A 22569-nucleotide genomic window follows, 5' to 3' on the forward strand; every position below is an offset into this window, starting at 1 on the left:
GTTGTTACCAGCTATCCCATTTATCTGGAGAATGACTACTACTTGTAAGTCTGTCGTTGCTTTTATTCCTGTTGTCTCACTCTCTGCACTAGCAAGGTGGCCAGCACTTTTTTAAAAGTTTTTTTTTTAACGTATTCCATAAGTCAGAGACAGTTACTCCCAAATCTCACTGTGACCCATTTTTCCACTTTCTCCCCCTTTTCACTTTTATCTTCTCCTATTTGGTGGGATCCCCAAACCCCTGGCCACAAATCCCACACCTTCTGCATTTAGGCTTCCTTTAGTCAACCACGCCCCCCCACCCCAGCGCCCGGAAACGACGCGCATGCGCTGCCCACGCCTTTACCTGGGCGCTCGGGAGTGGGCGGAGTGGGCGCGGGCCGGGGGTGGAGCAGGCAGCCGGCGGTTATCTGCGCGGCTGAGCGCTCACGTTGTGGCAGGAGGGAGAAAAGGTGCGCCCAGGCCGAGCCGAGGGCCGCGCATGCGCGCCGACCCCACAGCCGGGGATGGGGCGGGGGGGGGGGAGGTGTCGGGATCCCGACCGCGCGGGGGGAGGGGGGCCGCGAGCGCGGGTACGCGCGCGCGGGCGCGCTCCCGCCGGCCTCCCTGCCCCCTCGCGCACACATCCCTCCAGCGCACCCCCCTCCCCCGCCGCCCGCCCCGCGGCCCCGTTCGGCCTCGCGCGCTCGGAAGGGAGTCGCGAGACGTCGGAGCGGCGGCCACGTAGCGCTGCGGCGGCGGCGGCCGAGGCCGGGTCTGAGGAGCGGCCCAGAGCGCAGACGTTGGGCAGGGGGAGGGGCCGGCCCGGCGGGCGGTGGGGACTGGAGCGACGCGGCGCGGCGACAGGCCCCCGCCGCAGGGATGGGCCGCCGAGGCGGCGGCGGCGGCGGCCCGGGTGAGTAGGGGCCCCTTCCCCGCGCTCTCGCCCCCCGCCGCGGCGGCGCCGTGGCAGTCGCGTTTCCTCTGCGCCTGGCCGGGCTGGCGGGGCTTGCGGAGCCTGCGCTGAGGCAGCTGCGTGCGCTAGGCCGGAGCAGCCCCCATCCGGCGGGCAGGCCCAGGGCGCTGCGCGTCTGCGACTCCCGGCTTGGCCGGGGGTGCCGGCTCCTTACCCCCCGCCCCTCCCTTCGGGACCCTCGCTTGGCTGCAGTTTTGCAGCTAGCGGGCTCGCCTCGAGGCCTGACGGGGTGGCCGGGGTGCACGGGTTAGCGGGCAGAGGGGAGCGTTCTCTTGCCCTGCAGCTGCTGTCTTGCACCCACTACCTCCCCCGCCCTGCGGTTGCGCCCAAACCTTCAGCCCTCTGGAGTATTGTGGCACTAAAAGATAACACGCATGTGATGTGTGTACACTCGCCACCGACAGCACCACACTCAACCCAGTGGGCGATGCAGACCTTTCTCCACCCCCACTTCGTCCTCCCCTCCAATCAGGCTCTGCTGAAGAGTCTCAGGTCGGAGACACCAAAGAGAGTGACACCCTGTTAACGTCTCTACGAAACATGATCATTGTCGAGGGATGTCTCCAGGAGAAATGATTAGATGTCCCTGCCTCGCCCTGATGTCGGTCTTGGGGATTTAAGATCCCATATGCTCCTCTTTGAAGCGAGCCAGTCTTTGATTACATCTAGCTCATCCCTCCCCCAACAACAATATCACGAACACGCGCGAGCACACACATATGCACACGCACACTCGCTCACTTCCTGATTACAGAACGGCCCCTGTCATCGCGGATCCATTGTCAGAAATGGCTTGTGCCCATCAAAGGAATGTGCCTTTGGAGGAAGATGTTTTCCACAACCAAGCTACAGGATGTTCCTCTGTCAACCACTCTTTGGTTGCCCCTGGATCTTACCCAGGTTTAAACCTTGCCAGCACACTCTCAGTATCACCTGAACGGTGCTCCACCCCCCCCCCCCCGTTAATTAGATACTTACCGCACACAGTAATTTCGTCGTTTTTTTTTTTTTTTTTTTTTTTTATTTGGTTGCAACGTTTAACGTAACAAGGCATAGCCTGTGTAAGTAGTGTGATCTTTTGGGATGAAGGTCTATATACTCTTTTTTCCAAAGGACAGTCGGATCCGTATTGTTCTGAGACAGGCAAAGAGCACATGCTTTGTTGACAGCATGTATGTTGGCTTAGGAAAGGAACGTGTGCTGTGGGCTGAGGCAGTTGATGTTCCCCAGGGGGCTGGTCTGTGGTGGGTACGTCGCCTTGTGTCAACGGCTTGCTTATTTGTATCGCCACTGTGCACATGTGTCCACACAGATACTGTCTTCAGTATAAAAGCTTCACCGCTAAGTTGTGTGATCCTAAACTCTTTACAGGGGTGGTGGAGGTTTTCAGGGCCCTCTCTGCAGTGAAACAATATGTAACAGGGTTATGTATGCAACTAAACAGTCATCTTGAAGCTGGTCCTGGAGCCTCGAGTTAAGATCCGCGTTATGCAAAAGTGAAAGCAGTTTGAGTTTGTGTTTTGTTTCTGTTGAGCATTAGACTTACTTTGGCTCTGGACTAAAGAACAAAGGAGCTTTCATATGTATCATTGTCAGTTTTTGAATTTTATTTGTATGCATACTTTACTTGCATGTATGTACCACATGTGTGCCTGGTGAAAGAAGGGGTGGAAGTCCTGAAACTAGAGTTAGGGATGGTTGTGAGTCACCATGTACGTGCTGGGAATAGAACCTGGGTCCTCTGTAAGAGCAACAAGTGCTCTTAACTACTGAGCCATCTCTCCAGGTGGTTTTATTATTGTGATTTGTTCTTTGGGTAAATAAGGGCAGTTATGAATTACAAGATATTTTCCTTTAATCCCAGCACTCGGGAGGCAGAGGCAGGCGGATCTCTGTGAGTTCGAGACCAGCCTGGTCTACAAGAGTAGTTCCAGGACAGGTTCCAAAGCCACAGAGAAACCCTGTCTCGAAAAACCAAAAAGAAAAAGGTATTTTCCTCTGTCTTCCTGTGAAGAGCGAGATGGGTGAGAATCATTCAGAAGAAGTTAAAACTAGAGCGAAAATAATCTAGAATTGACCAATTGATCCTTTATCTTCATGGCATAGTCTAAATGTAGCAAATGTAGTCAGATGTGTAGTGTGTTGTGTATGGCCATATGGGACTATACGGTACTGAAAGACTCAGGCTGACAGGGTTGAGGATTTTTTTTTCCAGCTTTGCTAAGTTTGATTTCATGGTGCCATCAAAACCATCCATTTTAATGGGAAAATTTTGGTTATAGTTGGAAAATTTGCTCTCCACATTCGGAATCTAGTGCTGAGGATGAACTTTGCACTATTCTGTCTATAAGCAGTTGGTAAATGTCAGTTTGTGTGTGTGTTTAAATTACTCTGCATTCCGCTTTTGTCTTTGGATCGTAATTCAACCAAGAGACATATGTTCCAGCTTACAATAGTGGGCGATAGGCAGTGATAATAACCACATTCCCAGGTCTCTAGGAGCATACAGTTTTCACTTTACAAAAAATAATAATTAGGGTTCTGAGAGCTTAAGGAATTCCTGGTATTAACTGGCATTTTGAAAGGCAAGAGAGGCTTGAAATCTTGCACAGAACCTGTTCCACACACCTAGAGGATAGCATTTATTCTAATAATTATTCAGTGTACTCTGTGATGTTTGAAAGTATGCTGAGGCTGCATATGTTGCATTTTTATTACCTAATGTACATGACTGAAGTGACTTATATTACAGGTTATATTTTTTTTGTTGGTGGCACGCCTGTAGTTTTTATCATCTGAATTATTTGCCTGTCCTAAACTCAAAGGACTTCAAAGTTTCAAATATGTTAAACCGTCCCCCCCACCCCATCAGTGAATGTAATGTTAGGGGAGGACCACTGAAATCTCAGGGAGCAGTTTAGTTTTGCAGCACTTATTCTAACCAGTCACTTTCCTAAGTCACCTACACACCAGGGAGCAGCTGGTCAGGTAACATTTAGGGCTGTGAAGACAGCATCCTCTCTGCTTGCCAGGTTCAGGTCATGGACGCAGGGAAACAATTGCTCAGCACAGCAGTGAGACAGACAGAGGAGTAGTGATGCCAACAGCTCACCCTCATTAAGACCAGCAGCTTCGGTTTCTTCAGCACTTCTCTTCAGACAGCCTTCCCTAGGAGGTTTCAGACCAGCAGCTCCTCTCTGCAACTGGTGCCTCAAGATCTGATTCCAGACACCCAGAGCGTTCCCATTTGTGCACTAAGTTTGGGGAGTAAGCTTGTAGTGTGGTAAGAAAATACTTTTCAAGTCTGTATTATACATACTACATATATGTGTGTGTGTGTGGAGATAGATTAGTAGGATGTGACTTTTTGGTTTTACATGTCTGAAGCCTATTGAAGAACTAAAGTATAATGCGAACTATATTTATTTTTGTCTCTTTTCTCATAGGTTTTTGATGATTTTACCAAAATTGAGATTATATGCTTTAGTTCTTTCCCTTGTTCTAAAAAGTCAGTTGAAAGATAGCCAGAAAGGGGAGGGGGGAGGAAAGAGTGGATTGTCTTGGAGTTTGAACAAACAGTCTTTGAAACTAGTTCTTCTGGAGTAGGTGACTGCGTGTCCTTGGTAACTCCTGGGTTGTGTGCCACTGTTTTAGGTGTTTCTCTTAGCTCTTACTTTTGGGACTGGACGCATGTGTGTTGACTTTGATGGGGTGACCTGGGATGGTGTTTGATGATTTTAGCTAAAGGAAGAGTTCCTTGGAAGCTGGCAGGCGAGGCTGACCTTCCAGTCCCACTGTTTGCTGGCTTGTGGCATTGGACTAATCACCGTGATTCTTTGTGCCTCAGTTTCCTCGTCGGTACAATGAGATTCTTGTGAGGATTAGAGATAAAGTATGCAAATTCCCAGCACAGTTCCTAGCCTATGTGCACATCAGGAACTCCGTGAGTAGTGGGATTCAGAGCTTGTCAGAGTGGAGATCATTGTAACATGTGACCACACTTAGAGGTTTCATGTATTTCTTTGTTTATTCAGATTTAGGATGAAAAATTGCAAATATTTGACATGGAGCTGGACTGCAACTTGCAGGTTTAACACGATTAGTATAAAATTGATTTGTTTGTGTCAAACTTGGTAGAGACAATAAAAACCTAGCTCTAAATTCTGCAACATTATCTCACAGGCTGTGCTTGTTTATAAGTCTATTCAGAGCTTATGTGGTAAAAAGGGTGTTTTTGGACATTAACATATCTTAATGAATTCTGTGTCCAGAGTCAAATCACATGCAAAACCTTGTGTAGATTCTCATGGTTAGCACAAGCCATCAAGTGCTTGGTAGAGTCAGTGGAGATAACAGATGCTTATTTATACGGCAGTTATGCTTGACTTTAAAAAATACTTGTGAATATTTTGTGAGAATACTTGTGAGAATTCCCAATGCTCATCTGATTTTTTGATCATGAGCTGTCAATGAGGCTATAGGTCTGATGTGCTTTATACATATTTGCTTTGGTGGGGGAAGAAACGAAAGATAAGGTCTTGTACCTGTTAAATTTAATTAATGGTTTGCTTTTGATCTATAGATTATGTGGAACCTTGCTTATTAGTCAAAAAGGCAAGTTTATGGCAAAATATGACATCTCGTTTTCTTTTAAAGCTAGAGATTGACTGCTTTGAAAAATAGGTTCAGCCAGGCGGTAGTCGTGCACACCTTTAATCCCAGTGCTGGGGAGGAGGAGGCAGTTGGATCTCTGAGTTTGAGGTCAGCCTGGTTTACAGAGTTCCAGGACAGCCAGGGCTATGCAGAAAAACCCCGTCTCTAAAAAAGAAAAGGAAAGAAAGAAAGGAAAAAAGAAAAATAGGTTCAGTTAAGGTCATATATGCAGTATTATTTGATGCATAAAACTTTTTTTTTTTTTTTGAGAGATAGACCGTTATTTATTTAGGGGGAAAACTTACAAAATCAGGATTCTCTGCTTAAACGGCAGATGGAGATGAGATCCAAAACAATTCAATCTAGCCAAGCGGGAACCAGGGATGAGAGAAAGGTGCCAGACAAGCATTTCCGCATCCGGGTCTGATCCATATAATTTTTAAAATAGTTTGGCTACTGTAGAGTAAATTAACTCCTGTCTTTTTTTTTTTTTTTTTCCAGTATAGCATTGTGGTAAGTCTGTGAGCCTACAACAGTTCAGATAAGGAAGACACATATCAGCAGTGTTCTAGGATTGACCTCAAGAGAATCTGCTAATCCTGATTTTCTTTATTATTGAGCTGCCTAGTGACTTGCCTAGTGGTGGAATCAGCCATTAACTTTAAATTGTGATAAAGAGAGATTGGCAAACAATGGTCGTTGACTTGTCATAGGTTTTGCACTGAGACAAAGTTACCCTTGGCCAGAGTATGGAATGGTAGTAACACTAACATTGTGTGCCGGGAATGAAAGAGCAAACAAAATAGGATGGGGCTACACATTCTAGTCCTTTGTAATAGATTTTGCTGAGTAAATTTTTTTCTGTAAGGGATGCTTTCTTTTAACAAACACTGCTTTTCCTGAGTAAATAAATCAAATGGTTTAGCAGAAAGCTGGTTTTCGAGGCCCCACCCCCACCCCTTTCACAAAACCATGAACGGGTAGTGAGATTTTGGTCTTTACTGTGCATGTGACATCAGAAAGTTAAGCCAAGACATAGTGTCAACTGTGAGAGTAGATTGTTGAGTGTGTCTCTGCCTCTCAGCTTTGGAATTTAGACTCTCCGGGTCGGTGTTGGAAGAGAACTTTTTACTTATACTGTGTGACCTAGAAAATGAGAAGACCTGAATGATTTTTCTCTTCAACGTGTATCACTCTAACACATTTAAAGCAGCTTCTTGTGCTGAAGGAGAGAGTGTGATCTCAAGTCTGTGAATAACCTGTATGATTGAGCCCCTGGAATGGCCAAGGACTTTTCCTGTTTTAGGACCTGATTGGAGTTTGAAATTACCTCGTTTGAAGGTTACTCATTGTAGATAGCCTTATACATTTTTATTTATTTATTTATTTATTTATTTATTTATTTATTTATTGGTTTTTTCTAGACAGGGTTTCTCTGTGGTTTTGGAGCCTGTCCTGGACATTTTTATTTTTTTTATGTGAGTGCTTGCTCTGTCTTCATGTCCTCTGGCTCGCCAGAGGATGGCATTGGATCCCTTTATAGATGGTTGTGAGCCACCATGTAGTTTCTGGGAATTGAACTCGGGACCTATAGAAGAGCAGTCAGTGCTCTTAACCCCTGAGCCATCTCTCCAGCCCCCTTATACTTTTCTTTTTAGCATATAGAGTCATTTAAATTAAAATTAATCAAAGTTCAGAAACCAGTCAGGCATGGTGATGCAAGTTTTTAATCCCAGCACTCAGAAGGCAAAGCAGTTGGATCTCTTTGTGAGTTCAAGGCTAATCAGGTCTCCCTAGCAATCTCTAGGCCACCCAGGGCTGCTTAGAGACCCCATCTGGGAAAACAACAACAACAACAACAAAAGATTCAGAAACCATCTCAGTGTCCACCAATATAGAATTCATTCTACAAATTAGCATATATTTACATAGTAGGATAATATATTATTTATATATATAATCACTGCAACAAAGAATGAGGACACTATTGCTGTGGAACACATACAGTAATGTTAATTTAAAATTTTATTTATTTATATTTTCTGTATGAGTGCTTTGCATGTATGCCTACAGGCCAGAAGGAGGGAATCAGATCCTATTATAGGTTGTGAGCCACCATGTGGTTGCTGGGAATTGAACTCAGGACCTCTGGAAGACCAGCCAGTGTTCTTAACCACTGAGCCAACTCTCCTGCCCCCCAGTAATGTTAATTCTGAAAGGCCAGAGGAATTAGTGTGGTGGCTTATGCCTGTAATCCCAGCACTTGGGAGGTTGAGGCAGAGGATTGAGAGTTCAAGGGCAGCTTCAGCTACATAGCAAGTTTAAGGCCATCCTGGACTACATGAAACTGTCTCAAAACAAAACAAAAACCAGAAACAAAATCAAAAGGCACAAATTAATGTTTTGAGTGGGTGTGTCACTGTTTACATTATGGGGATTTTTCTTGTGTAAAAGTAACTTCTTAAAAACTTAGTAGTTTTCCAAAAAAAGCTAATAATACTGGTTGTCTGTGGGGGTTAAGTCGAATGATGGGGAACCTGAGTTGAAGGTAAGTAGTAGTTCAATATATACTTTCTTTAAAGTAAAATTTTATTGAAGTTCACACAGAAAAATAGAAAAATCATTACATTACAAAAATGTACAGTTTGAATTTTTTTCTGTGTAATCAGTGCCCAGAAGAGGAAGTAGTTGTTTTGTTATTTTTGGTAGGCAAGGTCTCATCATTTAGCTCTGGCTGTCCTGAAATTCCTTATGTAGACCAGACCAGCCTGGCCTATATTCACAGAGATTCTCCTGCATCTGGCTCCATGTGCACCACCACACCAGGAACAGAAATATGTTTTTTTTAATAAACATTATTTTATATTTGTTTATTCTACATGTATGAATGTTTTGCCTGCATATATGTAAGTGTACTACATATATTCCTTGTGCCATCAGATCTCCTGGAGCTAGACTTACAGATGACTATGAGCCACTGTGTGAGTGCTTGGAACCAAACCAGATTCTCTGCAAGAGCAACAATGTTCTTGATCATTGAGCCTGAGTCATCTCTCCAGCCCTGGAAATTGATTTTTTTTTTAACTCTTACTATATTGTTCGGACTGGATTTGAACTCTTCAGCTCAAATCTCCCTGCATATAGTAGCTGGTACTATAGGTGCCGCCACTGTGACCAGCTGAACAGCAGATAGATGATTGAAGTCTCAGAAGCCCCTCCTGCTCTTTACCGCTTGCTGTTCACATATGTGAATATGTGATGTGATGTGATTGTGTGTGTGTGTGTGTGTGCATGTGTATATGTGTATGATGGGAAATGTCATTCAGGTAATTACAGCTGAGCCAACTGTGGAGGTAGACATCCATGTAGTCCCAGCTGTTGGGGAAGCTGAGGCAGAAGGATTGTTTAAGCCTGCCTTGGGCAACATAAACCCTGTTTCAAGAATGAATAAATAAATAAATTATATATCTATATATATATGCATATATATATATATACACACACACACACACGGTCTGAAAGGTGTCTTTCTATAGTTGCTAAGTATTTCTTTTACTATAAAGTATTTCATTTTATATATCAATATCACAGCTGGATATGGTTGTGCATACCTATATTCCCAGCTCTTGGGAAATAGAGGCAGGAAGATCAGAAGTTCAAAGCATTTTTCAATACCTAGTTTGAGGCCATCTTGAGACCATGTCTCAAAAAAAAGCAGCTTCCGTATATTGTTCCATTGCTAGTCATTAAAATATTTATTTAATATAATTTTTATAAATGACCCATATAAAAGTATATTTTCTCGTGCAACAAGTTCTAAATAAATAGCAATATAACAAAACCTTGCTTTGAATATTTTAGGATTTGTAAACTTATCAGCCAGTTGGCTGATGGGATGCAGTTGTCATAGGTACACACTTAAGAGACGGTGTTTCTATGCAGCTTGGAACTTGGAATGTAGGCCATTCATCTCAGAGATCTGCCTGCCTCTGCCTTCCAGGTGCTAGGACTAAAGCCATGTGCCACCACACCTGGCAAGTTTGTTCATGGATGTTGGTGTTTGTGTGCAGGGTGCATGTACAGATGGCACAGGACAAGGGTAGATGTTGGTCTCATCTTGAGACAGGTTTCTTTGTTCACCTATGCATACACCAGGCTAGCTGGCCTGTGGGCTCTGGGATCTTCCTGTCTCCACCTCCCATCTCACCATAGGAGTGTTGGCATTACAGAGGTATATGACTGAGTTCCAGTTTTTGTTTGCATTCTGGGGAGCTGAACTCAGGGCCTCACAATTGCATGGTAAATGCTTTACCCAGTGAGCTATCTTCCATCCCCCGCCTTTTAAAAAAACAGCCTCCAGGGCTGGCGAGATGGCTCAGTGGTTAAGAGCATTGCCTGCTCTTCCAAAGGTCCTGAGTTCAATTCCCAGCAACCACATGGTGGCTCACAACCATCTGTAATGGAGTCTGGTGCCCTCTTCTGGCCTGCAGGCATTATATGCAGACAGAATATTGTATACTTAATAAATAAATACTAAAAAAACAAAAACAAAAAAAAAAAAAAACAGCCTCCATGCAGTTTCCAGTGGGCAAAGCCAAATTGTCTGGGAATATGGCCTTTAACTAAAGAGTTTCACAAAGAAAAAAATCTTCACATAAACACACAAATATATATATATGCATATAAATATATATATATAATAGTAATGATTTATTTTTAAAGGAGATAAATCTATGATTTTAATGTGGTCTTTGCTCTAAAATTTCAGATTGTGACCTAATACTAATATATATCTGTATTAAAATTTTATTTTATCTTTTTAAACATTTTTAAATATTTTTATTTTATGTGCATTGGTGTTTTACCTGCATGTAGTCTGTGTGAGGTGGTTGGATCCTCTGGAACTGGAGTTATAAACAGTTGTGAGCTACCATGTTAGTGCTGGAAATTGAACCTGGGTCCTCTGGAGAACAGCCATTGCTCTTTACCCCTGAGCCTTCTCTCCAGCCCCTAAATTTTATCTTTAAATTTAGAAATATTTAAATCTTGATAATAATATAGTATACTAATATTGCCTAGTGGAAAAATATAAAAATTAAACATTCACAAATATATACACAGTAGAAATGACTGGATTTTATTTGTTTATGTATTTATTTTTAACATTTTTGTGTTTATTTTATGTGTATGAGTATTTTGCATGGCTGTATGTCTGTGCACCATGTGTGTTCAGTGCCTGTGGAGGCCAAAAAAGGACGTGGGATCCCATAGAACTAGAGTTAAGGATGGGTGTGAGCTATCATGTGGATGCTGGGAACCGAACCTGGGTCTTTTACAAGAGCAACAAGTGCTCTCGATGGCTGAGCCATCTTTTCAGCCCTATTAATATATTTAATCAACTAGGTTAATCAGTTAGTCTCACTATGAAGCACTAGCTAACTTAAATTTAGACCAGGCTGGCCTCAAAAATCATAGCAGTCCTCTCCTTTGGTCTCTTAAGTGCTGGAATTACATGCATCAGCCACCATACCCAGTACAATGATCTGATTTTATAGGGGGAATTTTTTCTTGTCAGTCTTTGGTAAAGAAATAAGCACTATGCATTTATTACAGCTTGTCAGGTCTTCGGTCTGCCTTTCCATTTCCCTGTCCTTTTGACACCTTTCTTAGAGTTTTATTCTGTAAAGAGACACCATGACCACGGCAACTTTTTTTTTTTTTTAAGATTTATTTATACAACATTCTGCCTCCACGTATGCCCGCACGCCAGAAGAGGGCATCAGATCTCATTACAGATGGTTGTGAGCCACCATGTGGTTGCCGGGAATTGAACTCAGGACCTTTGGAAGAACAGGCAATGCTCTTAACCACTGAGCCATCTCTCCAGCTCCCCCCCCCCACGGCAATTCTTATAAAGGAAAACATTTAATTGGGGCTGGCTTACGGTTGAGAAGTTTAGTCCATTGTCATCATGGTGGGAAACGTGGTGGTGTGCAGGTGAACAGGCTGGAGAGATAGCTGAGAGTTCTACATCTGGATCTGCAGGCTGCAGGAAGAGACAGTGAGCCACTAGGCCTGATTTGAACTTCTGAACCTCAAGGCCCACCTCCCAGTGACATACTTCCAACAAGGCCACACCTATTCCAACAAGGCCACACCTCCTATAATGCCATTCCCTGTAAGTCTGTGAGAGCCATTTTTATTCAGACCACCACACCACCTCACATAGAAAGTTAGATTTTTAAAAATGTCTTTGAAGATGCCACCTGGGGATGGCAGTACAGTAAGCTCTGGGAGATGCCACAGAAGCCACCTATTGCCAAGGCTAGACTGCTCAGATCTAGAACTGATATTTATTGTCTCCACCTAGTCGTGTTAAACTTTTGGACCTTGATTCCACAGAAATAAGTGGGATATGTGCTCATGCCATTCACTCATTCACATCTACACCCTTAGCCGAATCAAAACTTCATGCCACAGGGCTTATACCCTTGCTCTCAGTGGGCATTTTGTTTCTATTCAGGCTTATTTAATTTAGACAAATTTAATTGGACTGGGCAGGCAGTTTGGAAAAACTACTGCTGAGGCTGGAAGATGGCTCAGATGTTAAGAGCACTGGCTGCTCTTCTACAGGACCAGATTCAATTCCCAGAACCAACATGGTATATCATAACTGCTTAACTCCAGTCCCAGGGGATCTGATGCCCTCTTCTGGCCTCCACAAAGCACTGCATCTACATGGTACACAGGCATACATGCAGGCAAAACACTTCTCCACATAAAATAAAAATAAAGGTTAAAAAATAAAGAAAAACCACTGCCCTGTATTTTTCACAAAGAGTAACCTCTTAAAATAGAGGTTCAACTGCTCACTAGATTAAAGGGAGTAGAAAACATAGTGATAATATCATGATATGTATAGACTTGGGAGATGACTCAGTAGTTGAGAGCATTTATTATTATAGCAGAGGGTCTGAGTTTGGTTCTCAGTGTCCACATCAGTAGGTCTACAATGACCTGTAACTCCAGCTCCAGGGGATCCCGTGCCCTCTTCTGACCTCATCAGGCTCTTGTGTCACGTGTGCTCATAGGACCACACGGACACATATACACATAATGAAGTAATTTTAAGAAATCATTATTTGTATGGCCTTATCCTCCTCAGAGTGGCAGTTCTTTAAATACCTGAGATTCCAAAAGGGGTTAAGGTTGGGTTCCATTTTGTATCACATTTAAATTGATGACCTTCTGAAAGACTGTATGCTTAACATTGCTTAATATATACACATGTGTACACACGCATACATTCACTACTGGATCCTGTTATACTGGGTAAAACTGATAGAACTAATGACTATATGGAAAGATTTTAAAACCGTGTATGTGGAGTGCACAAGCTGCATTGCCTTAGTGCTCATATGGAGGTCAGAGAGCAATTTGCAGGACTCTGAGTCAGTTCTCTCCTCCCACCATGTGGGCTCTGGGGACAGAACTCAGGTCGTCAAGCTTATCGGCAAACACTTTTACCTGTTAAGCTATCTTCCAGCCCCCAGAAGACTTTTTAAAACCCTATAGTATAATCTCCTTTAGCAGCAGTCTTGTTTAAGGAGCAGTGTACATGTAGAATGGTTATAGAATAAGAACACAACAAGGACCCAGTAGTAAACATTTGTTTCTATAGAAATCAGTGAATGATCTGAAATTTAGATGATATTTCTCAGTAAGCAGAGGCAAGAAACTTATGCTCACAGTGAACCTAGGTTACATGCATAACAATAATCAGAACCTAGTCTTCCCGAGGACAAAATTCCAAATTACTTAGTTGGATTGGTCTTTCATTTTTATACCCAAATTGTTTATACTTCATATTTATACATGTTTATTTAACACACTTATATAGCATTTACTAGTTAATCTTCTTAGAATCTTTCCAAATATTATTGTATCATATTATTATCAATTATCATTCCCATTTTCCAACAGGTCAGTTGCTAATGTTCTGAGGTGACTTTTTGTTTGTTTGTTTTTGTTTTCAGAGAGAGTTTCCCTGTGTAGCACTGGCTGTCCTGGAAGTTGCTTTGTAGACAAGGTTGGTCTGAACTCAGAGATCCACCCACCTCTCCCTCCCAAATGCTGACCTTAAAGGCATATACATCCAGTACCTGACTCCAAGGTGCCTGTGTTTTTGTTTTTATTTTTTTTGTTTTGTTTTGTTTTTTTGTTTGTCGAGACAGGGTTTCTCTGTGGCTTTGGAGCCTGTCCTGGAACTTGCTCTGTAGACCAGGCTGGTCTCGAACTCACAGAGATCCGCCTGCCTCTGCCTCCCGAGTGCTGGTATTAAAGGCATGCACCACCACCGCCCAGCGGTGCCTGTGTTTTTGCATTGATAAAAGAACTTTGAAACTATTTTAGTTTCACCATTGAAAAAGTAATTTAAGGGTTTAAATCCCATAAATATTTCTGACTTTAGAAACTCGTGAGTGTCAGTGTAAGTACGCCCTTGTATAGCTATACTACCACAATCAAGGTATAGTATAATTCCTGCCCAAATCTCCCTCCTGTTCCTTTGCATCATCCCCTCACCCCAGCCCAGCCCCCATCGCTGTAGCTTTGTCTTCTGGAAAAGATCATAGAGATGGGATCATACAGTATGTTACCTATAAAGGTGACTTCTGGCATGCAGTGTCTTTGAGGTGTATCCAAGTTTCCGTGCACATCAGCAGTTGGTTGGGTAGAATGGCTAGGTAATATCCCATTGTTGAGTGTACCACTGATTGTTTATCACTCATCATTTGAAGACATTTGGATTAGTTCCAGTTTTTGGTGATTATAAACAGAGTCATTATAATATTCACAGGCAGGTTTAGGGGGACTACTGGGTCACATGATGTATATTTTACCACTATAAAAAGACACTAGCCTGTTGGCTAGTGCAGTATTTGTTTGTGTTTTTGGAACAGTTCTTGTTGTGTAGCCTACCCTGGCTTTGAACTCAGGTTCCTACTGCCTCAGCCTCCCAAGTACTGTGATTGTATCACCACATCTGACTTCCTTGAGTTTTTATTTTATTGTATTTGAGACAGGCTTTAACTGTGTAGCACTGGCTAGCCTGGAACTCTCATATAAAACGGTGCTGGGCTGGCACTCATGGCTACCCCCCTACTGTTACTTCCCCGGTGCTGATGCTGGCATTACAGGTATGAACCACCGTGTCTGTCTAATTTTTAAATTTTATTTAAGTTTAATCGTTATTTGCATGCATATGTTGTCTGTGTGTGAGAGAGACAACACGGAAATGGAGATAGAAAGGCCCCAGGAACTTACTGGCTAGCAAGCAGGCTCCAGGCTCAGGGAGAGTGTGTTTGTGGTGCTGCATAAGGAACTTCACGAAACTGGTCCATCTCACAGGGACCCTAATTTGTATCCCCCAAAAGCATGGTTTCCTTCTCACATATTCCGAAATCCCTTTTCTCCACATGGACCTAATCTGTTTCAGTCAATACATATCTATACCATAAATGCAGATGGTTCTGTAATATTTCTGTATCAGTATTTTTTAAAGTTTTTGTTACAATAGGTAATGCTATAGGGGTATCCCACTCACATGTCTTTACACACTAGCAGTGGTGACTCCTTCCCTGCCCGGCTCCTAAAGCAGACACACCTTAGTGTTAGGGAAAGCGCTGAACTGCACTCCGGCCAGTTGTTCCAGATGCACAGTGTCGTGAGCTGTCGGCAGCAGGGCCAGTTAACACCAAAAGTCAGTCAGGTTATCTTGGCATTAGTCATTTTGAGACTTGAGCCATAAAACGTATTTACATGTGTTTGTACATGGATTCTGATGAAAACCCAAGCCCATTTGCTCATTGATAATCTTTACCAAGTAAGCTGGGAATATGTGTTTCCAGTGCAGGGTGGAGGCTGGGAGGGCAGTAGGATAACCAAAGCCCAAAAATGTCTCTTTTGAGAAAAGCAAAGTAGGTTTTTGTTTTGTTTTGGTTTTTGGTAGAGAAAATCTTTTAAGGTGTTTATAATTTTTATAGGCAGTTTCAGTAAGTTATTCTTTATTAATTTGAATGATTTTATGTTTACAGAAAAGTAGCACTCAGGAGGCTAATGAGTTAGAGCACAGCTTGGGCTACATAGTGACCCTGTGGGGTTGGGGGAAGGATGGAGGGAGATGAAAGGAGGGAAGAAAAGGTTGGAAAAGCTATCTGCACTTTTCTCAGTTCCTCCACTGATGAAGTTTTATGTAGCAATGTTTCTCAGAACTAAGAAACCAACTTTACTCTTCCTTTTAACTAGATTTCAGAGTTCAGATTTCGTTAGTTTTTCATCATACATGTTTTTTCTATTTGAAAATGAATTAAGCTTTTAAACATTAAATGCCTGCACCTTGTCATAAATTAATTTTATTTATAAAATTTATTATATACATATGTGTGTTATATATAATATATGAATCTCTATTTGTTTAAACAAGTAGAAATTGTTTAAACAATATCGTCAACGTTACTATCTCAAAAATGATCTTTTAACATTCATAGACAGTTCTGCCCAGGGCAGTTTTAAGGTAGGGCTAGAGAACTTTCTCCACCCTCCGTGTGTTCCTGCAGAAACATGATTTATAGTCACCTGTAAGTGTGCTTCATGCACAGTGCTGCCTTTTCCAGTGTAATTAGGAGCTCCCATCTCCAGGAGCACAGGGAAACAGTCACTTTGATTTACTAGGAGGTTGACCTAATGGAGAATGGCAGTCAAGAGTCTGTTAGGTAGGCACTTTGATTGTTAGCTAAGCATTTAAATATCTTGTGGGTTGTCTTGTTTCTAGAACTAGGGTCTGAACCCAGGGCCTTATGCTTTCTAGGCAAGTGCCTCCCTCATTCTAGCCCTGTCTGTTGGCTCTGGCTTTTGAGGCAGAATACCATTGGTTATCATTCACTGGGTATTTCAGTGCATAGAACCCCTGCTGAGGCTGACTGCTGCCACTCATCCAGACTCACTAAATTAATTTGAGTCATTCCATTTAGTAGATGATTTTATGGCAGAGAAAGAAGGAATTGGTGACATCAAGTAGGTACGGCATTTTAAAATTATATTTTTATTTGTTTTCTGTGTGTTTGGAGACCAGAGGACAGTCTGGGGAGTCAGTTCTTTCTACCATATGGTTCTGAAGATCAGGCACAGATTGGTCAGCTTGGTGACAAAGTACTCTCTGGGCCCTCTGCAAGAGTCACGGCTTTCAGATATGAATTTTTTAAAAATAATTAGTTTTTGGATTGGAGAGATGGGTCATAGGTTGAGAGCACTGGCTGCTCTTCCAGAGGACCCAGGTTCAATTCCAGCTCACAACTGTCTGTAACTCCAGTTCCAGGGAATGTGACACCTTCATACCAATGCACATAAAATAAAGCTAAATAAATAAATTACACTTAAAAGTATGAATTGTTTAAAAATAATTTTTTATTTTAGGCTATGGATTATTTGTTTATTTATTTATTTATTCATTTATTTATTTGAGACAGGGTCTTATTATGTATTTCTGGCTGACCTGGAACTCACTCTGTAGACCAAGCTGACTTCAGAGTCATAAAGAGCCCCCCCTGTCAGCCAGGCAGTGGTGGCATACATTTTTGCTCCCAGCACTCAGGAACCAGAGGCAGGCAGAGCTCTGTGAGTTCAAGGCCAGCCTAGTCTACATAGTGAGTTCTTGAAGAGCCAGAGCTATACAGAGAAGTCCTGTCTCGAAAAAAACAAAATAAACAACCCAAAACGGGACTGTGTGAATGTGTTGCTTATGTTGCCTGTATGTATGTCTGTATACCATGTGCATGGCATTACAGGTGGTAGTGAGCTACATGTGGGATTTGGAATTGAACCATGTCCGGTGCTCATAACTGCTGTGGACTCCCTCTAGCTCCCTTTATTATTTTTAAGAACAGGCTTTCATTTAGCCCAAGTTTGTCCTAATGCCTTATGTAGCCAAAAGTGACTGTGAACTTCTTACCCTGCTCTCACCTCCTGAGTGCTGAGAGATTGGTGCAGCTGCAGCCCTGCTCAGGGTCTTCTGCTTGCTGGGCAAGAGCTCTGCCAGCTGAGCGCCAGCTCCACTGTGGTTTTTTTTTTTTTTTTTTTTTTTTTTTGAAAAGACTTCTTAAGCATTCTAAGAAACAATAACATCGGGACAACTTTAGGGTCCCATTAAAAAAGCAGGGGGCGGGGAGGGGATGGTAAATCTGAAATACATCTTCCGTTTTTGGAGTCAAAAAGCAGAAAAGATGTATGGCAGTTGTCACATTTATCAGTGAGACTCGTGAGGTAAGAGAAGTCCTGGTTGTGTGTGTGTGTGTGTGTGTGTGTGTGTGTGTTGTGAGTGCCTAGAGCAGAGCATAGCATTGGGTGTCTTGGGAGCATGTATTTCCCTCAAAGAACTTTTAACTCATAGTGGGATTAGAGAAAATGGTTGTCATGAGAATACTGAGGTGAAGGCTGAGACCAGGATGCTGAGATGAGCTCTCTGTTATGAAAACTTAGGGAAGGAGAAGATCTGATCTGTCTGCTCTTTCCAGAAGGCAGGAAGCTCTTTCAGACCTGGTCATGAAAAGTTGAAGGAGAAGGTGCTGTGGAGCAAGGATTGGAAGGACGATTAGGACTTTATGACAGGGGCATGATGGGGAGGGGACTCTCCATAGAAGGAAAGATGACATGCTCACAAAAATTACTTTGGGTTTCATTGTAATATTTTTTTCTCTGTTATCAAGTTTTAGCCCTCCATATATTTTAAAATTATGATATTTAGAGTCTCTCAAAAGGTAATACTGGCCAGGTGGTGGTGGTACACACCTTTAATCTCAGCACTTGGGAGGCAGCGACAGGAGGATCTCTGAGTTTGAGGCCAGCCTGGTCTACAAGGTGAGTTCCAGGCCAGCCAGAGCTACACAGAGAAACCCTGTCTCGAAACTATCACCCCCTCCCAAAGACAGATAATACTGCTTTAGGGGAAAAAATATTATAAACCTAGCACTCAAAAGGCTGAGGCAGGAGGATTGAGAGTTTGCTTCAAAAAACAAAACAAAAAATTAAGATCCCCTAAACAACAACAAAACAAGCAAACAAAGAGATAAAGATATAAAACACTTATATTAAAAAAAGTCTTAAGTATAAGAAAGTTAAGAGGGAAATGTAAGTTTAGACATTGGTGACTCATGTCTGTAGTCCCAGCAGCTCAGGAGGAGAGGCAGCAAGTCAGAGGATACCCACAAGTTGACTCGAGTAAGGTCCTCTGTCTCAAAAGAATTGGGGGTAGGGAAGGAAGGGAGAAAGAGGTTAAGTTAATATATCCATCTAACCAGTTTCAGTTTCACTTACCCGTATGGAATTAGTTTTGCTTATGAATATTCATGTTCATTATACTTCTCAACCTACAGCCCCCATCACTAATTTGAAGCAATTTCAGATACTATTTTTTTTTTAAACAGTATAAGGACTCTTTTTTTTTTTTTTGGTTTTTTGAGACAGGGTTTCTCTGTAGCTTTGGTGCCTGTTCCACAACTAGCTCTTGTAGACCAGGCTGGCCTCGAACTCCCAGAGATCCGCCTGCCTCTGCCTCCCGAGTGCTGGGATTAAAGGCGTACTCCACCACCACCCGGCATAAGGACTCTTAAAAAGACAGCCAGTCTGGGGTGTCGCTTAGTTGATAGCCTATTTGCCTGGCATTCTTGAAGCCCTGAGTCTGACCTTCAACACCACGGAAAACTGGGCTTAGTAGCACACACTTAAAATCCTGGTACTCACGAAGTAGAGGCAGAAGGATCAGCTCAAGGTCATCCTTGGCTACAGAGCGAGCTGTAGGCTGTCGTGGGCAACATGAGACTCTGACTCCACAAAACAAATGAAAAAGACAACTACTATTATGGTTATGCTCAAAAACAAACTTTTTGATTACCTTTAATCCCAGAGTTTGGGAGGAAGAAGCAGTCAGATCTCCATTTGAAACCAGCAGGGTCTATGTAGAGAGTTCCAGGCTAACAGAGTAACATGGTGATGCTCTTGTCTCAAAATAAAAAAGCAGCCCCAGGAGGGGAGGGCACTGCAAATCGTTTAATCCAGTTAAATCCTTTCAGATCTCTGGGCTGGTTGACTGTGGTGCTTCACCTTGTTCCCACCTTTGCAGTTCTTTTGTTGAAAAATGCAGTCACTTGTATAGTTTCCTATAGTCTGAATTTTACTGATTACTGATTATATCCATTTGATGTCATGTGACATACTTAATTCTTTTTATGGCCCGAAATTGGGTTTTAACTTTCCGTGCTTGATCAGATTATCGTTCAATTCTTGCCTGCCATCGGGGAAGATTATTTAATAGGCAATAGCAGGAAACGTTGTTTCTTTCTTCGTATTGTTATCTAGCCCTTGAGTAACATTGCCTAGGTATTCGTCAGGAGTTGCCGGGCAATATGCAGTTGTATAATTCATTTATTAGCTGGAATACTAACAAAAAGAAATTTTTCCCTTTCTGGAGGTGATGTTCTCCATATAAAAATACCCCTCTCCAGAAGAGAAGAGGAAACACAAGAAAAAGCGCCTGGTACAGAGCCCCAATTCCTCCTTTATGGATGTGAAATGCCCAGGGTGCTATAACATCGCCATGGTCTTTAGCCATGCACAAACGGTAGTCTTGTGTGTTGGCTGCTCTGTTGGCCTCTGTCAACCCACAGGTGGAAAAACACGGCTGACAGAAGGACGTCCCTTCAAGGGGAAACAGCACTGAAAGCACCTGATTTAAGATGAGTGGGAGCCCTCCCAATAAACACATTTTGGATTAAAAAGTGTATACACACACACATACACACACATCTAACACCGAGGGCTACACAGAGAAACCCCATGTCAAAAAAACCGAAAAAAGAAAAAAAGGTACATTTTGATATAGTCAAAATCAGAGTTTATTTATTCGCATGTGGGGTGGGTAGGGTTGAATTGTGCTTGCTTGTGTGTGTGTGTACATTCATGTGGGGGACAGACCTCAGCCTCGGGTGTCATTCCTTATAAGCCATCTACCTAATATTTTGAGACAGCATCTCACTGGGACCCAGCACTCACTGATCATTAGGTTAGGCTGGTCAGCCAGTGAGCTCCAGGGATCATCTGTCTCTAGCCTCTTTAGTACTGAAATCATAAATATGCACCAGCTCTGTTTGTTTGTTTGTTTGTTTTCAGACAGGGTTTCTCTTGTAACAGCTCTGATTGTCCTGGAACCTGTAGACCAGGCTGGCCTCGAAGTCACAGAGGTCTACCTGCCTCTGCCTCCCAAGTGCTGGATTAAAGGACTACCTCCAGGTTTTTACACAGATGTTGGGTATTGAACTTGGGTTCCCATTCTGAGGTAGCACATTACCAACTGAGCTGTCACCTCAATCCCCTCAGACATTACTCTTGATCCTAGCAAAGGTTTGATTTCATTATGCAATAGGTAGGTGTGTGTGTGTGTGTGTGTTTATCAAAGTAAGTTAACTAAAATACTGTTTTATATAATTTGAGAAATCTCATACATAATTAGTTGTTCTGTATTAGAGTATTTGTCTAACATGGACCCAGACCCTGGGTTTGAACCCCAGTACCACATACATATAGACAGAAAGAAAAGAAAAAGGAAGAAGTGAAAATCTCAAGTAAAATAAAAACTGAAGTTAAAAATAGACATGATAATTCAGCATGGTGGTATATGTTAGCCAGCACTCAGAAGATGGAGCCAGGTAGATTAAGTTCAAATCCAGCCTTGACTACATAGTGAGTTCAAGGTCACCCTTGCCTACAAAGAGACCTTGTCTAAATAAGAACTAGCCATCTATCTCTTTTGTTGCTTGTATGCTCAGCCTTCTGAGACAGGGATCTTGGCTTGCTCATATTTGTGTCTGACACGCCATACACTATAGGTGCTCAGTAGATATTTGATGAATGGTCATGAAGTCACGAGATTTTGAAGCTTGATTTACATTTTCAGTGGTTCTTAAGTAGTATTTGTGTATTTTCACCTTATGAACACTAAATGATCTTAGACATTGGATCTAAAGGTTTGATGAACTCATTTCTTCTTTTAGGGTTGGGATGAGTTATTTTGTTTATTGTAGAAACAATACCTGTTTGCTGATGTAAAGAAATGGGGAGGGGGTGGGGGAAGGCCAGCCAGAGGGCTTAGTGAGAGAAGATACCAAACCTGGAGACCTGAGTTTGAGCCCTAGAGCCTATAAAGTAGGAGTCAACTGACTCCACAAACTTGTCCCCTGACATATGCACCCACATATACATATCACAAACTCACAATAATAATAACATTCTAAAAAGAAATGTGAAAATTGGTGGCTGTAGAGTTATCTACGCATTTATGAACATTTTTCTATACAAGCATGAAAATCTGAGTTAGAATTTTCCAGCACCCCTGTAAGAAGCCAAGTGTGTTGGGCATACTCGGTGCTGGGGGGGGGGTGGAGCAGGTGGATCATGGGTTTGCTGCTGCCAGCCTAGCTTCTGTTGTGGGAAGGCCACTTGTTTGTTTCGAGTTATTCTCATAGGAATAAGATGGAGAGTAATGAAGCAGGACACCCAGTATTTTTCTCTATTTGCGTGTGTGCACACCCCTCCCCCACCATATATCACACCAAATTAAATTAAAAAAATGAGAAGATCTAGATAACCTCATCATTACTCCTCACTTCCAGTTCTAAAAACAAATGGAAAAAGTTCTGTGTGCCTAGTTAGAGTTTACCTTCAGGGAAGAACAGGCACCACAGCTACATACAGAACAAGCTCTTGCACTCTCAAAGTGCTCCTGATTCATGTTTTAGCCAGAGGCCCGCCTTCTCCTCCATCATGAAGAGTAATTATTTGGCAGGAACGTTGTGAAGTTTCGAGCAAAATGTTTTAGATTTTAGTTTTTTGAGATAGCATCTCTGTGTAGCCCT

General features: G+C 42.6%; 1 protein-coding gene across 2 annotated transcripts in view; it reads left to right on the plus strand.

The window, feature by feature from the left end:
* Positions 1-533: 533 nt before the first annotated feature.
* The window catches only part of Znf652 (zinc finger protein 652), a 54658-nt gene continuing 32622 nt past the window's right edge, over positions 534-22569 (plus strand). For both annotated transcript variants that reach the window (XR_009057362.1, XM_057773526.1), the window contains exon 1: positions 534-895. The gene's annotated coding sequence lies outside the window, so the exon portion shown is untranslated. The remainder of the gene's footprint in view (positions 896-22569) is intronic.

The sequence above is a fragment of the Chionomys nivalis genome, chromosome 7, assembly GCF_950005125.1.
Source record: "Chionomys nivalis chromosome 7, mChiNiv1.1, whole genome shotgun sequence".
Lineage (NCBI taxonomy): Eukaryota > Metazoa > Chordata > Mammalia > Rodentia > Cricetidae > Chionomys > Chionomys nivalis.